The sequence below is a fragment of the Heterodontus francisci genome, chromosome 17, assembly GCF_036365525.1.
Source record: "Heterodontus francisci isolate sHetFra1 chromosome 17, sHetFra1.hap1, whole genome shotgun sequence".
NCBI classification, from domain to species: domain Eukaryota; kingdom Metazoa; phylum Chordata; class Chondrichthyes; order Heterodontiformes; family Heterodontidae; genus Heterodontus; species Heterodontus francisci.
Window position 1 is genome coordinate 62,698,442 of NC_090387.1, and position 14,936 is coordinate 62,713,377.

At 46.8% G+C, this 14,936-nt stretch overlaps 1 protein-coding gene across 2 annotated transcripts in view; it reads left to right on the forward strand.

The window, feature by feature from the left end:
- Window positions 1-960: 960 nt before the first annotated feature.
- vrk3 (VRK serine/threonine kinase 3) overlaps window positions 961-14,936 on the forward strand; it is a 57,762-nt gene continuing 43,786 nt past the window's right edge. Inside the window, exons 1-2 of one of the 2 annotated variants that reach the window (XM_068049510.1) lie at window positions 961-1,133; window positions 3,663-3,774. The gene's annotated coding sequence lies outside the window, so the exon portion shown is untranslated. The remainder of the gene's footprint in view (window positions 1,134-3,662; window positions 3,775-14,936) is intronic. The other variant, XM_068049511.1, reaches the window with a different exon arrangement.

Consider the following 14,936-nt stretch of genomic DNA (forward strand, 5'->3'; position numbering starts at 1 on the left):
ATTAAGATCGGCGGAGGCTTGGAGGGCCGAATGGCCTGTTCCTGTGCTGTACTGTTCTTTGTTTGAAAGGATTCATTTTGTTAGGAAGAACACGGAGTTAAAATATAAAATAAAGGGTGCAGTACTAAAGGACCTGGATGTGTAAATGCATAAATCATTGAAGGTGGCAGGAGAGGTTGAGAAAGCGGTTAATAAGGCATGCAGCATCCTCGGCTTCATTAACGGGGATAGAGTACAAAAGCAAGAAAGTTTTGTTAAACTTGTATAGAACACTGGTTCGGCCTTAACTGGAGTATCGTGTCCAGTTCTGGGCGCCACACTTTTGGAAAGTTGTGAAGACATTAGAGAGTACAGAAAAGATTCACAATGGTTCCGGAAATGAAGGACTTTAGTTACATGGCTAGATTGGAGAAGTTGGGACTGTTTTCCTTCGAGAAGAAGAGGTTGAGAGGCGATTTGATAGAGATTTTCAAAATCATGAAGAGTCTGGATAGTGTAGATAGAGAAAAACTGTTCCCATTGGTGGAAGGGTTGGGAACAAGAGGGCACAGATTTAAGGTAATTGGTAAAAGAAGCAATAGCGACACGAGGAAAAACTTTACGCAGCAAGTGGTTAGGATCTGGAATGCACTGCCTGACAATGTGGTGGAAGGTTCAATCAAGGCATTCAAGCGGGAATTGGATTTACCTGAAAAAGAAGGATGTCCAGGGCTAACGGGGAGAAGATGGTGGAGTTGCACTAGGTAAATTGTTCTTTCAGAGAGCTAGTACAGACAGGACGGGTCGAATGGCCTCCTTCCGTGCTGGAACAATTCTGTGATTATTGTTAATTTGATAGGTTTCCTTTGTTTTAGTTTAAAGTTTTTCTCCCTTTGGTTGTGGGCATTTTTGTTCAGGTTTTTGTTTCGTATGATGACCTCCTAGTTTTAAATTTAAAGGAGCCGCCCGGTGATTTGGACAGTTTCAGTGGGAGGGGAGCGCGCGGCGGCCGTTACCGGAAACCTGGAGCGCGAGAGGCGCCTGCGGCCCCGAGTGGGCGGCACCTCCCAGTGGTTGAGGCAGCGCCACGCACCACTTCCCTCGAGGTCTCGGACACCTGAAGCGAGTGAGTGCGGGAAAAGCTGTGGTTTCAGGTAGGTGTACGGCTGTTGTTGCTGCCCTTGGTCACTCACCCTGGCCTGGTTCGCAGATTGTCCGCCATGTGGCTGCGGCCCAGTCACTGGCGAAGCCGGGAGCTAGATTAATTGCACTGGGAGCTACATCCTGCCATCTAAATTTACAACACTGCAGGAATCTAGAAGTAATGTCAGTAAAATGATCCGGTTTACGATTGTTTAGTAAACTCCACAGAAATAAATGTGATGAAATATTTTATTGGGAGGATAGATTTGGTTAATTTTTTTTATTAGTTCAAGAACTTTATGGGAGAAAGCACCGCTGGTCCTATTTCTAAGTCTCCATTTATGTTTTATTGCAGATTTTAAGCTCAGAGCCCTGTTTATTTTACAAAACGAAAAGCAAGGAATCCCAAAATGCATAATTAGAGTTGAAATACAAAACAGAAAGTGGTGGAAATACTCAACAAGGTCAGGCAGCATTTGTGGAGAGAGAAGCAGAGTTAATGTTTCAGGTCATAGAGTTTTACAGCACAGAAACCGGTCCTTCGGCCCAACGCGCCTGCGCCGACCATCAAGCACCCATTCTAACAAATTCCATTTCCCCACACTTGGCCCGTAACCTTGTACGTTATGGCATTTCAAGTGCTCATCTAAATACTTCTTGAACATCGTGAGTGTTCCTGCCTCTACGACCCCTTCAGGCAGTGTGTTCCAGATTCCATCCACCCTCTGGGTGAAATTTTTTTTCCTGAACTCCCCTTTAAACTTCTTGCCCTTTATGTTAAATCTATGCCCCCTAGTTATTGACCTCTCCGCTAAGGGAAAAAGTTTCTTCCTATCTATCCTATCAATGCCCCTCATAATTTTGTATACCTCAATCAGGTACCCCCTCAGCCTTCTCCGCTCCAAGGAAAACAACCCTAGCCTATCCAGTCTATCTTCATAACTGAAATGCTCCAGTCCAGGCAACATCGTGGTGAATTTCCTCTACACCCTCTCCATTACAATCACATCTTTCCTATATAGTGGTGACCAGAACTGTACACAGCACTGCAGCTGTGGCCTAACCAGCGTTTTATACGGCTCCATCATAACCTCCCTGCTCTTGTATTTCTATGCCTCAGCTAATAAAGGAAAGTATCCCGTATGCCTTCCTAACCACCTTGTCTACCTGTGCTGCTGCTGCCTTCAGTGATCTATGGACAAGCACCCGAAAGTCCCTCTGACTCTCTCTACTCCCTAGGGTCCTAGCATCCATTGTATATTCCATTGCCTTGTTAGACCGCCCAAAGTGCATCACCTCACACTTCTCAGCATTAAACTCCATTTGCCAGTACTCTGCCCATCTTACCAGCCCATCTATATCGTCCTGTAGTTTAAAGCTTTCCTCCTCACTATTTACGACACCACCAATTTTCGTCTCGTTTGCGAACTTACTGATCATACCTCCTATATTCATGTCTAAATCATTAATGTACACTACAAACAGTAAGGGTCCCAGCACCGATCCCTGCGATACACCACTGGTCACAGGCCTCCATTCACAAAAACAACCCTCTACCATCACCCTCTGCCTCCTTCCACTAAGCCAATTTTGGATCCAATTTGCCAAATTACCCTGGATCCCATGGGCTTTTACTTCCTTAACCAATCTCCCATGTGGGACCTTATCAAAAGCCTTACTGAAGTCCATGTAGACTACATCTACCCTCATCTACTAGTCACCTCCTCGAAAAGTTTAATCAAAAATGTTAGACACGATCTCTCCCTGACAAAGTCATGCTGACTATCCCTGATTAATCCCTGCCTCTCCAAGTGGAGATTAATCCTGTGTCTCAGAATTTTTTCCAATAATTTCCCTACCACTGATGTTAGACTCACCAGCCTGTAATTACCTGGTTTATTGCTGCTACCCTTCTTGAATAATGGTACCACATTCGCTGTCCTCCAATCCTCTGGTACCTCTCCTGTGGCCAGAGAGGATCTGAAAATTTGTGACAGAGCCCCCGCTATCTCCTCCCTTGTCTCACATAACAGCCTGGGATACATCTCTTCTGGGCATCGAGATTTATCCACCTTTAAGCCCCTAATGCAGCTAATTCTTCCTCCTTTTCAATGCTAATTTTATCAAGTATATCACAATCCCCTTCCCTAATCACTACACCTACATCTTCCCTCTCCATAGTGAACACAGATGAAAAGTAATCGTTCAAAACCTCGCCTATGTCCTCCAGCTCCTCACACAGATTGCCTCTTTGATCCCTAATAGGCCCCACTTTTTCCCTGGTTATCTTCTTGCCCCTAACATACTTATAAAACGGCTTGGGATTTTCCTTTATCTTGTCTGCCAGTGATTTTTCATGCCCCCTCTTTGCTCTCCTAGTTACTTTAAGTATTCCCCTACACCTTCTATACTCCTCTAGGGCCTCTGCTGTTTTTAGCATTCTGAATCTGCCATACCCCTTTTTTTCCTTTACCAATCCTCTATGTCCCTTGACATCCAGGATTCCCTTGACCTGTTGGTCCTACTCTTCACCTTTACAGGAACATGCTGCACCTGAACCCTCACAATTTCCCTTCTAAATGACTCCCGCTGGTCTGATGTCGACTTGGTTTAAAGTGTGTCTACTTCAACGCCAGGAGCATCCGGAATAAGGTGGGTGAACTTGCAGCATGGGTTGGTACCTGGGATCCTGATGTTGTGGCCATTTCGGAGACATGGGTAGAGCAGGGGCAGGAATGGATGTTGCAGGTTCCGGGATTTAGATGTTTCAGAAAGAACAGAGAAGAGGGTAAAAGAGGGGGGGGTGTGGCATTGTTAATCAAGGAAAGTATTACAGCGGCAGAAAGGACGTTTGAGGACTCGTCTACTGAGGTAGTCTGGGCCGAGGTTAGAAACAGGAGAGGAGAGGTCACCCTGTTGGGAGTTTTCTATAGACCTCCGAATAGTTCCAGAGATGTAGAGGAAAGGATAGCGAAGATGATTCTCGACAGGAGCGAGAGTAACAGGGTAGTGGTTATGGGGGACTTTAACTTTCCAAATATTGACTGGAAATACTATAGTTCGAGTACTTTAGATGGGTCTGTTTTTGTCCAGTGTGTGCAGGAGGGTTTTCTGACACAGTATGTGGACAGGCCAACCAGGGGCGATGCCACATTGGATTTGGTACTGGGTAATGAACCCGGCCAGGTGTTTGATTTAGATGTAGGTGAGCACTTTGGCGATAGTGATCACAATTCGGTTAGGTTTACCTTAGCGATGGGCAGGGACAGGTATATACCGCAGGGCAAGAATTATAGCTGGGGGAAAGGAAATTATGACGCGATTAGGCAAGATTTAGGATGTGTAGGATGGGGAAGGAAACTGCAGGGGATGGGCACAAACGAAATGTGGAGCTTATTCAAGGAGCAGCTAATGCGTGTCCTTGATAAGTATGTACCTGTCAGGCAGGGAGGAAGTTGTCGAGCAAGGGAGCCGTGGTTTACTCAAGAAGTTGAAGCGCTTGTCAAGAGGAAGAGGGCGGCTTATGTTAGGATGAGACGTGAAGGCTCAGTTAGGGCGCTTGAGAGTTACAAGCTAGCCAGGAAGGATCTAAAGGGAGGGCTAAGAAGAGCAAGGAGAGGACACGAGAAGTCATTGGCGGATAGGATCAAAGAAAACCCTAAGGCTTTCTATAGGTATATCAGGAATAAACGAATGATAAGAGTTAGAACAGGGCCAATCAAGGATAGTAGTGGGAAGTTGTGTGCGGAATCAGAGGAGATAGGGGAAGCGTTAAATGAATATTTTTCGTCAGTATTTACAGTAGAGAAAGAAAATGTTGCCGAGGAGATTACTGAGATACAGCCTACTAGGCTAGATGGGATTGAGATTCACAAGGAGGAGGTGTTAGCAATTTTGGAAAGAGTGAAAATAGATAAGTCCCCTGGGCCAGATGGGATTTATCCTAGGATTCTCTGGGAAGCCAGGGAGGAGATTGCAGAGCCGTTGTTGTTGATCTTTAAGTCGTCATTGTCGACAGGAGTAGTGCCGGAGGACTGGAGGATAGCAAATGTTGTCCCCTTGTTCAAGAAGGGGAGTAGAGACAGCCCTGGTAATTATAGACCTGTGAGCCTTACTTCGGTTGTGGGTAAAATGTTGGAAAAGGTTATAAGAGACAGGATTTATAATCATCTTGAAAAGAATAAGTTCATTTGCGATAGTCAGCACGGTTTTGTGAAAGGTAGGTCGTGCCTCACAAACCTTATTGAGTTTTTCGAGAAGGTGACCAAACAGGTGGATGAGGGTAAAGCCGTGGATGTGGTGTATATGGATTTCAGTAAGGCGTTTGATAAGGTTCCCCACGGTAGGCTATTGCAGAAAATACGCAAGTATAGGGTTGAAGGTGATTTAGAGCTTTGGATCAGAAATTGGCTAGCTGAAAGAAGACAGAGGGTGGTGGTTGATGGCAAATGTTCATCCTGGAGTTTAGTTACTAGTGGTGTACCGCAAGGTTCTGTTTTGGGGCCACTGCTGTTTGTCATTTTTATAAACGACCTGGATGAGGGTGTAGAAGGGTGGGTTAGTAAATTTGCGGATGACACGAAGGTCGGTGGAGTTGTGGATAGTGTCGAAGGGTGTTGTAGGGTACAGAGGGACATAGATAGGCTGCAGAGCTGGGCTGAGAGATGGCAAATGGAGTTTAATGCGGAGAAGTGTGAGGTGATTCACTTTGGAAGGAGTAACAGCAATGCAGAGTACTGGGCTAATGGGAAGATTCTTGGTAGTGTAGATGAGCAGAGAGATCTTGGTATCCAGGTACATAAATCCCTGAAAGTTGCTACCCAGGTTAATAGGGCTGTTAAGAAGGCATATGGTGTGTTAGCCTTTATTAGTAGGGGGATCGAGTTTCAGAGCCACGGGGTCATGATGCAGCTGTACAAAACTCTGGTGAGGCCGCACCTGGAGTATTGCGTGCAGTTCTGGTCACCGCATTATAGGAAGGATGTCGAAGCTTTGGAAAGGGTGCAGAGGAGATTTACTAGGATGTTGCCTGGTATGGAAGGAAGGTCTTACGAGGAAAGGCTGAGGGACTTGGGGTTGTTTTCGTTAGAGAGAAGGAGGAGGAGAGGTGACTTAATAGAGACATACAAGATAATCAGAGGGTTAGATAGGGTGGATAGTGAGAGTCTTTTTCCTCGGATGAGGATGGCAAACACGAGGGGACATAGCTTTAAGTTGAGGGGTGAAAGATATAGGACAGATGTCAGAGGTAGTTTCTTTACGCAGAGAGTAGTAGGGGCGTGGAACGCCCTGCCTGCAACAGTAGTAGACTCGCCAACTTTAAGGGCATTTAAGTGGTCATTGGATAGACATATGGATGTAAATGGAATAGTGTAGGTCAGATGATCGGCGCAACATCGAGGGCCGAAGGGCCTGTACTGCGCTGTAATATTCTAATTCTAATTCTAAAAAAAGCTACTCCCAGTTCACTTTGGACAGATCCTGTTTTATCATATTGAAATCAGCCTTCCCCCAATTCAGTACTCTTATTTCCTGTCCCTCTATGTCCTTTTCTATAACAACCTTAAACCTTAGAGTTGTGGTCACTATCCCCAAAATGCACCCCCACTGCCACTTCTACCACTTGTCCGGCTTCATTCCCTGGGATTAGGTCCAGTACCGCCCCTCCTCTTGAAGGACTCTCTACGTGCTGGCTCAAAAAGCTGTCCTGAATGCACTTGAAGAATTCCACCCCCTTTTAAGCTTTTTACACAAAGACTATCCCCTCTAATATAGGGGAAGTTAAAATCCCCGACTATTATTATTGCATCTCTCTGAGATTTGCCTATATATCTGCTCCTCTACCACTGCCTGACTGTTTGTTTGGAGGCCTGTAGTGCACTCCCAGCCAAGTAATAGCCCCCTTTTTGTTTTTCAGTTCTACCCATATGGCCTCATTAGAGAAACCTTCTAAGATATCATCCCTCCTTACTGCAGTAATTGTCTCGTTAATCAACGATGCAATGCCACCACCTGTTTTACCCCCTCCCCTATCACGTCTGAAGATCCTATACCCTGGGATATTAAGCTGCCAGTCCTACCCTTCCCTCAATCATGTCTCAGTGTTAGCAATAATATCATATTGCCATGTGTTAATCAACGCACTCAATTCATCTGCCCTATTAGTAAGACTCCTTGCATTAAAATAGATACAATCCAGCCTTGCATTATTTGCCTGAACCTTAACAGGTCTACATTTACTATGTCCTCTGGACTGGCTTAGCTTCTCATTTATATTTGATTGTGCATCACCCCCGACTGTGATTCCACTCTGTAACCCATTCCCCTGCCAGATTAATTTAAACACCCCACCACCCCCCCCGCCCCGCAACAGCACTAGCAAATCTCCCAGCAAAGATGCTGGTCCCGTTCTGGTTCAGGTGCAACCTGTCCATCTTATACAGATCCCATCTTTGCCAGAATCAGGCCCAGTGATCCAAGAATCTAAAGCCCTCCCTCCTGCACCTCTCTCCAACCATGCATTCAGAGATTACAACGTTTGAGGTCCTGCTTTTTAATCTGCTGCCCAGCTCCCTAAATTCTTTTTGCAGGACCTCCTCCCTCTTTCTACCTTTGTCATTGGTACCAACGTGGACCACGACCTCCGGCTGGGCACCCTCACCCTCCAGAATACTTTGTAGCCACTCAGTGATATCCAAGACCCTTGCACCAGGGAGGCAACATACCATCCTGGTATCACGTCTGCGACCATAGAAACGCCTATCTGTTCCACTAACCATAGAATCCCCTACCACTATTGCCCTCTTGTCCCTTTTTCTCCATCCCAGCACAGTTGAGTCAGCCATGACATTCCAGTCATGATTCTCGGTGCATTGTCCAGAGGAACCCCCTCTCTCATCGGTACTCAGAACTGAATACTGGTAAGAAAGTGGGGTGTCCTGTGGGGACTCCTGCACTACCTTCCCTGACTTCTTTGTCCGTCCGGCAGCCACCCAGTCGTCCCCCGACTGTGCTCGCCTAGGCACCGGTTTAACTGCCTCCTGAAACGTGCCATCCACGTAGTCCTCCACCTCACGGATGCACCACAGTGACTCCAGCTGCCACTCAGGCTCCGAAACCCGAAGCTCAAGCTTCTGCAACCGGAGACACTTTCTGCAGACATGTTCGCCAAGGTCACCTGGCACGACCACGACTTCCCACATTGCATAGGAGGTACATTCCACTTGGCCAAGCTGCCCCGCCATTACTTACTTTTATGATGAAAAACAAAACTTGCTAGTGTAATTTACTAGCTATTTACAATCAACTTTTATCCCCTGTACCTTTTGAGGCTGAGAGAGAAAAAGACCAAATAGCACCTTCCACTGCCCCCAGCCAATGAAAATACCCACATTTAACTTACAGCCTCACTCCATGCAAACAGCACTAGTATAACCAGTAAATACTAAAAATTTACAGGTAGCTATCCTACGACTTTAATTTAAAAGGAACCTTTTTATTAAACTCCAATCAATCTCGGTCTGTGACCTTTCATCAGAACTGGCAAAGGTTAGAAAAGAATTAGGTTTTAAGCGTTAAATTGATGATATTGGTGCTGCTTCCTGCTTTCACCCCAAACTGGAAAACCTCTTCAACTTTGCTTCCAATTTCCACCCTTCTCTCACCTTTACATGGTCTATTTCCAACACTTCCGTTCCCTTCCTCGACTTCTCTGTCTCCATCTCTGGGGATGGGCTGTCTACTAATATTCGTTATAAGCCCACCAACTCCCACGGCTACCTTGACTACACTTCCTCACGCCCTGTTTCCTGTAAGGACGCCATCCCATTCTCCCAGTTTCTCTGTCTTTGATGCACCTGTTCTGGTGATGCAACCTTCCACAACAGCACTTCTGACATGTCTTCCTTTTCTCTCAACCGAGGATTCATCCCCCGTTGTGGGTGATGGGGCCCTCAACAATGTCTGACCCATTTCCCGCACTTTTGCCCTCAATCATTCCCCTCCCTCCCAGAACCGTGACAGGGTTTCCTTTGTCCTCTCTTTCCACTCGACTAGCCTCCACATCCAAAGGATCATCCCTCCAGTGTGATGCCACCACCAAACACCATCTTCCCTTCCCCTGTTAGCCTTCTGAAGGGATTGTTCCCTCCGTCACACCATGGTCTACGCCTCCATCACCCTCGACACCTCATCCCCTTCCCATGCAAATGCAGGAGGTATAATACCTGCCCTTTTACTTTCTCTCTCCTCACCATCCAAGCCCCCAAACACTCCTTCCGGGTGGAGCAGTGATTTACTTGTACTTCCTTCAATTTAGTATACTGTATTTGCCGCTCACAATGCAGTCGCCTCTATATTGGGGAGACCAAACGCTGAATGAGTAACTGCTTTGCGGAGTACCTCTGCTCAGTGTGATCTAGAGCTTCAGGTTGCTTGCCATTTCAACACCACCACCATCCCGCCCCACCCCCCCCTCCAAACCTGTTTGGGCTAATGCCAAGTCTTTCACCACAAGCATTAACACACTTTTTGCCTTTGACCCAGGACAGTTTTGTTATTTAATCTCTCCTGCCCTTTGCCCTAACACACACCTTCCCTTTTGTTCTCTTCCAGTTCCGAAGAAGGGTCACTGACCTGAAACGTTAACTCTGCTTCTCTCTCCACAGATGCTGCCAGACCTGCTGAGTATTTCCAGCATTTCTTGTTTTTATTTCAGATTTCCAGCATCCGCAGTGTTTTGTTTTTATTCCCTTTTGTTCTCTTCTCTTGCACCCCTCCCCTTCACTTACTTAAAACCTAATTCTTTTCTAGCCTTTGCCAGTTCTGATGAGAGGTCACAGACCTGAAATGTTAACTCTGCTTCTCTCTCCACAGATGCTCCCTGACCTGCTGAATATTTCCCGCACATTCTGTTTTTATTTCAGATTTCCAGCATCTGCAGTATTTTGCTTTTATTTCGAGTTGAAATTGTCTAAAAATGTCCAACTCGTTTTCATTTTCTGACAACATGCTGAATTCAAAATTCTCATCTTTATTTACAACTTTTTGCATGGTCTTATGCACCCCTACCACTCCAACTTTCCCAAGCACTTCAGGGCTAAATTGAACAATCCCTGCAAACAGGCGTGGAAATCGATTTCCTTGCACCTGTGATGCAGACAACACACCACATTAACACAGTAGTAGCATACAGCCAGCACTGACTGTGCTGTTGAGTAGCTACATGCCTCAGCAGGGGCCTGAAATCGTGAGAAGCTAGAATGAGTGAAAGCTAGTCTGCACTAGAGTCATAGAGTTATACTGCAAAGAAACAGGCCCATCGAGTCCATGCCAGCCATCAAGCACCTACCTATTCTAGTCCCATTTTCCAGCACTTGGCCCTTAGCCTTGTATGCTATGGCATTTCAAGTGCTCATCTAAATACTTCTTAAATATTGTGAGGGTCCCTGCCTCTACCACCTCTTCAGGCAGAACGTTCCAGATTCCAACCACCTTCTGGGTGAAAAATATTTTTCCTCAAATCCCCTCTAAACCTCCTACCCCTTACCTTAAATCTATGCCCCCTGGTTATTGACCCCTCCGCTAAGGGAAAAAGTTTCTTCCTATCTAACCTATCAATTCCCTTCATAATTTTGTATACCTCAATCAGGTCTTCCCTCAGCCTTCTCTGCTCTAAGGAAAACAACCCTAGCCTATCCAGTCTCTCTTCATAGCTGAAATGCTGCAGCCCAGGCAACATCCTGGTGAATCTGCTCTGCACCCTCTCCAGTGCAATCACATCCTACTTAAGCTGGCCTGTGCCTTTTAATAGGAGAGGTATTTTGTGGCTGGAGCAGATGTTGGAAGGCCTTCCACAAGTCACTGATGTGGAAAAAGACTGAATAATGGCACAACATGGGAGAGGGTGTGCTCCAAGGTTTTCGGATGCTGCAGTAGAGATCTTGCTGGAGCGGGTGCAAAGAAGGGGAGCTTGGAGGCCCTCCAGATAAACGCTCAGAAGGCAGTGGACCAGATAGCTGCACTGGGCAATGCCAGGAGTCAAACCGAAAGGGCCTGGATGCAGTGCTGCAAAAAAGTTCGGTGACCTCATGATTGGTCAAGATCAGTGAATTGATCTTCAAATATTATATCACACCAGTTGCACCACTAACCTTACACTCTGCTTAATGCTTCATATCCCAATTTCCAAACTACCAACAATCTCTTAACCATACCTAACATTCATAGCTTCACCTCACCCTGTCATTATTAGCACTGCTGCAAGCCTCACACCCACATCTCACAGCTTGCACACTGCCAGCTATTCATCCATGTTAACCACATCACCCAAACACATTTCACCACACTTACTGAAACACTTCCCCCTCTCTTACAGGGCATGTTGGCACATAACTGGAGACAGCAGGAGATAACCAGTGGGGGACAGTCACGGCTGTCCCTACTCCAATGGAGGAAATGGTGATCAACATTATTGGAGTGGCCATCGCTGAGGCGGTTGCTAGTGGCATGGCCAAAATCACTGAAGATGACCATATCCTCATACCTAATGCTTCTTCTCACATCCCACTTCCCCCTCACCCCACATTCTCTTCTGATTTACAAGCAGGATGGTGCAAGCATGCACCTTTTGCGTTCCCCCCTCCCTCACCACAACTCTACCCTCGTATCTTCCTCCTTTCAGATACCCAAGAAGTGCAACCTGGCCAGGTAGTGGTGGAAGGGCATGAAGACGGCACCGAAAAAGAAACATTGTTACTTGCTGTCAGATACCGTCACTGTGCGTAATTTCGAGGATAGCTGAGAGGTGGAATCTGCACGTGGAGAGTTATTGGGCATGAGGTCTGCAGCCAGGGCTGGGGACAAGGATAGGGCAGATGCCAGCTCACCGGAGGAAGAGGTTGCACATGAATTCTGCTGCAGAGGACTCAGATGCGCACTTCAATGGGGCGGCTACAGAAGAAGGCAGATGGGTACGCAAACAGAAATGCTTGGTGCATTGACAGCCTGCCAGAAAATCTGTGTGCAATGTCAAGGAGTATAGTCTGATGCCAACTTGGCACAAGGATTTGCACAATCTTTCTGACGTGCAAGTGGTGGCCAGCTCTGTTAGTGTACTTGTGGACCCACCCATGATGCAGCATCTAGCAGTCGATGTCTCAGCTTTGTTGCAGCACAAGCAGATGCTACCCTACATCTGGGTGCTGCAGTGAAAGCTCAGACATGTATAATGCGATATCAGCTTGCTGCCATACAAGCTCAGACTCCTGCCATCATTGCTGCAGTTACCACTGTTCAAAGGGTGTCACGATGGTCCATCGGTCTGTCCTCCAACTTGCTGAGGCACCACCCCAGGAGAATGGCAGTGCCTCTGTGGAGCACAAAACTGCTGCCCCTCTCAGGAAGACAGCACTCGTCTTCCTACGACTGCCCTTGCTGTTGCCCGTAGCCAGCTAGCCCAGACTACTGCCACTCATACCAAGTTGGTGCAGTCTGAAGCTGTACCTTAGACCCAGAGCTGCTTAAGGCCACCTGCAGTCTCCCCACTAAAAGTCAGCAGCCTCTCGGGTAGCACTGTGTAGGAGCAATAGGACAGGCAAAGTCACCAAGGGAAAGCACGATGGCATGGTTTGATTCATAAATTGGGTTGGAATGTTTATTTTTTGTTAGCTTTGATTTTTGCATTGTGACCAAGCAGATGCTATGGTCGTCAGTAACAGAGGGAAGGTAAGGTGTGGGACTGTTAGTAAATGGGCACTTGGCGTTGTATTTATTGGTATCACAGCCCAGCCAGAAAGGGGCTGTCTTGGTTGCTTCCTCCACTCTTCCTCCTGCTCATCAGCTGTTCACCATGTAGCCGGTAGCAAGGGTTGTGCCCTCGTGATGGCGCGGTTGTGCAGCAGACCACCACCAATTTAGTTTTAGAGATACAGCATTGAAACAGGCCCTTCGGCCCACTGAGTCTGTGCCGACCATCAACCACCCACTTATACTAATCCTACACTAATTCCATATTCCTACCACATCCCCACCTGTCTCTATATATTTCCCTACCACCTACCTATACGAGGGGCAATTTATATTGGCCAATTTACCTATCAACCTGCAAGTCTTTGGCATGTGGGAGGAAACCAGAGTACCCGGAGGAAACCCACGCAGACACGGGGAGAACTTGCAAACTCCACGCAGGCAGTACCCAGAATTGAACCCGGGTCGCTGGAGCTGCGGTGCTAACCACTGTGCTGCCCTGTGCCTGTGTTAAATTGTGGCATCCACTCTGCTGAGTACCGCAGGGCTGCGTCCAGAAGGTTCCTGGCAGTGGAAGAGTTGTTTCAGCATGCCAGTAGTGTGCTCTATTACATTTCGTGTGGCAGCATAGCTTTTATTATATGCATATTTCCCATGTGTGTGTGGGTTGTACAGCAGAGTCATGGGCCATGTCATTAACTGATGGCCCTTGTTACCAAAATAGACACCGTACACTGGTGGCTCAAATGCAGATGGCACAGCAGACTGCTGCAGATGAAGCTACCATAACTGCTGCCAGGATACCAGGCATTGACCTACACGATTCTCTGCATATGGTCACACACCAGCTGGACGGTGATGACATGGAATCCCTTCGGGTTGCAGCACATCTCAGAGTTGATATGCAATGGTCCGCATGGCAACGCGCGTGCAGTCAATGGCGCCCTGCACCATGGAGCACCCTGCAATCCTCGTGAAGCCACATGGTTACTTTGCTTGCTGCTCTCTGGCAAGAGAGAATGACATGTAGTCCAGTCTCTTCGAATAGAGAGCCTGAGCTCTTGGGCAACAGTAGATGGCAAATTGTGTGATGTTATAATTATATCCAGTTTCAGCCTGGAAGGAGCCCATTGCACAAAAGTTCATTGCCATGGTCACTTCCACAGTCACTGCCAATGTGATCCTCGTCCTGCAGTTGTTGTATTTATGTCTCCAGTAGCTGGCAGATTTCAGTGAGGACATCCTTACTGAATCGCAGACATATCACAGTTTCTTGCTGAGATTCAGGTAGGGAATTGCTTCCTGAACACCTTGGTCAGAATGGGCTCCTGCTGAGAGCCCTTCTCCCTCTTCCAACAACTTGCCCTGTTTTGCATGCCCTCTGCTCAATATCCCGTTATTGCTACATTCTAAGGGAATGCCTAAGAGTGCACACATGTCTGGGAACATTTATTTTGCATGTAAGTCCTTGAAATCAGGACAAAAGTCCTTCAGCATTTGCCACACCAGTTGCTGTATGACTTTTAGTAACTTTACAGAACTCCAGGAAGCACCAAACATTTATATAATCGTAGCCGCAGCCAAAAAAAATCAATCAGCAACTAACCTGAAAGTCATTATGATCCTTTTAAATAATGCCGGTGGGGATCCTTTTGCTGCTGAATGCTTATTCAGCTGCATGTGTTTGAGAGTGCGTTAGCTAGAGCATTGAGCTCCAAAATGGCAACACTCGCGTCAAATCAGCAGTAAATGCTTATTGATATATTCTACCTACTCTGCATACTTCCTTCGAACGCTCACTGCACGCACTAATGCCTTCATTATGGCTTCTGGCAAGACTCGCATTGTCTGTGTGTGTCTGTGTCATGGATACCACGTTGGGCATCCTAAGGGAACGCGTCGTGCCCAAAAAATGGGTGCTGCTGAATGAAATTTTGTGCTCTATGTCTCAGCTTGCTCTCTGTCTGTTCTTCCAATTCTAGTGTACTGTGTATTTTTCATCAACCCCTCACCCTCTAGTTCCCCTATCAGTAGTGAAACCTTCAGTCCTAAACTCAATTCTCTTACTG